Raw genomic sequence first — 2334 nt, 5'->3', positions numbered from 1 at the left:
AACACATGAAGACATGAACACATGAAGACATGGAGACATGAAGACATGAAGACATGAACACGTGAAGACGTGAAGATGTGGAGACATGGAGACATGGAGACATGAAGACGTGAAGACGTGAAGACGTGAAGACATGAAGACATGAACACATGAACACATGAACACATGAAGACATGAAGACATGGAGACATGAAGACATGAAGACATGAAGACATGAAGACGTGAAGACATGAAGACATGAAGACATGAAGACATGAAGACATGAAGACATGAAGACATGAAGACGTGAAGACATGAAGACATGAAGACGTGAAGACATGAACACATGAAGACGTGAAGACATGAAGACATGAAGACATGAAGACATGAAGACGTGAAGACATGGAGACATGAAGACATGAAAGCATGAAGACATGAAGACATGAACACATGAAGACATGAAGACATGAACACATGAAGACGTGAAGACATGAAGACATGGAGACATGAACACATGAAGACATGGAGACGTGAAGACATGAAGACATGAAGACATGAACACATGAATACGTGAAGACATGAAGACATGGAGACATGAATACATGAAGACATGAAGACATGGAGACATGAACAAATGAAGACATGAAGACATGAAGACATGAACACACAAAGACATGAAGACATGAAGACATGAACACATGAAGACATGAAGACATGAAGACATGAAGACATGAAGACATGGAGACATGAACACATGAAGACATGAAGACATGAACACATGAAGACATGAACACATGAAGACATGGAGACGTGAAGACATGAAGACATGAAGACATGAACACATGAAGACATGAAGACATGAAGACATGGAGACATGAACACATGAAGACATGAAGACATGAACACATGAAGACATGAACACATGAAGACATGGAGACGTGAAGACATGAAGACATGAACACATGAAGACATGAACACATGAACACATGAAGACATGAAGACATGAAGACATGAACACATGAACACGTGAAGACGTGAAGATGTGGAGACATGGAGACATGGAGACATGAAGACATGAAGACGTGAAGACATGAAGACATGAAGACATGAACACATGAAGACATGAAGACATGAACACATGAAGACATGGAGACATGAAGACATGAAGACGTGGAGACATGAAGACATGAAGACATGAAGACGTGGAGACATGGAGACATGAAGACATGAAGACATGAAGACATGAAGACGTGAATACGTGAACACGTGAACACATGAAGACATGAACACGTGAAGACATGAAGACATGAAGACATGAAGACATGAACACATGAAGACGTGAAGACATGAAGACGTGAAGACATGAAGACATGAAGACATGAAGACATGAAGACATGGAGACATGAAGACATGAAGACATGAACACATGAACACATGAACACATGAAGACATGAACACATGAACACGTGAAGACGTGAAGACATGGAGACGTGAAGACATGAAGACATGAACACATGAAGACATGGAGACATGAAGACATGAAGACATGAAGACATGAAGACATGAACACATGGAGACATGAAGACATGAAGACATGAAGACATGAACACATGAAGACATGAACACATGAAGACATGAACACGTGAAGACGTGGAGACATGGAGACATGAAGACATGAAGACGTGAACACATGAAGACGTGAAGACGTGAAGACATGAAGACATGAACACATGAAGACATGAAGACATGGAGACATGAAGACATGAAGACGTGGAGACATGGAGACATGAAGACATGAAGACATGAAGACGTGAAGACGTGGAGACATGGAGACATGAAGACGTGAACACGTGAACACATGAACACATGAAGACGTGAAGACATGAACACATGAAGACGTGAAGACATGAACACATGAAGACATGAAGACATGAAGACATGGAGACATGAAGACATGAACACATGAAGACATGAACACATGAAGACATGAAGACATGAAGACATGAAGACATGGAGACATGAAGACATGAAGACATGAAGACATGAACACATGAAGACATGGAGACATGAAGACATGAACACATGAAGACATGAACACATGAAGATATGAAGACATGAAGACATGGAGACATGAAGACATGAACACATGAACACATGAAGACATGAAGACGTGAAGACATGAAGACGTGAAGACATGAAGACATGAATACGTGAAGACATGAAGACATGAAGACGTGAAGACAGGAAGACATGAACACATGAAGACATGGAGACATGGATACATGAAGACAGGAAGACATGAACACATGAAGACATGAAGACATGAAGACATGAAGACGTGAACACATGAAGACA

This window comes from Nansenia antarctica (assembly GCF_963989245.1).
Source record: "Nansenia antarctica genome assembly, contig: SCAFFOLD_296, whole genome shotgun sequence".
NCBI lineage: Eukaryota > Metazoa > Chordata > Actinopteri > Argentiniformes > Microstomatidae > Nansenia > Nansenia antarctica.
Note: the sequence above shows the minus strand (reverse complement) of the source record.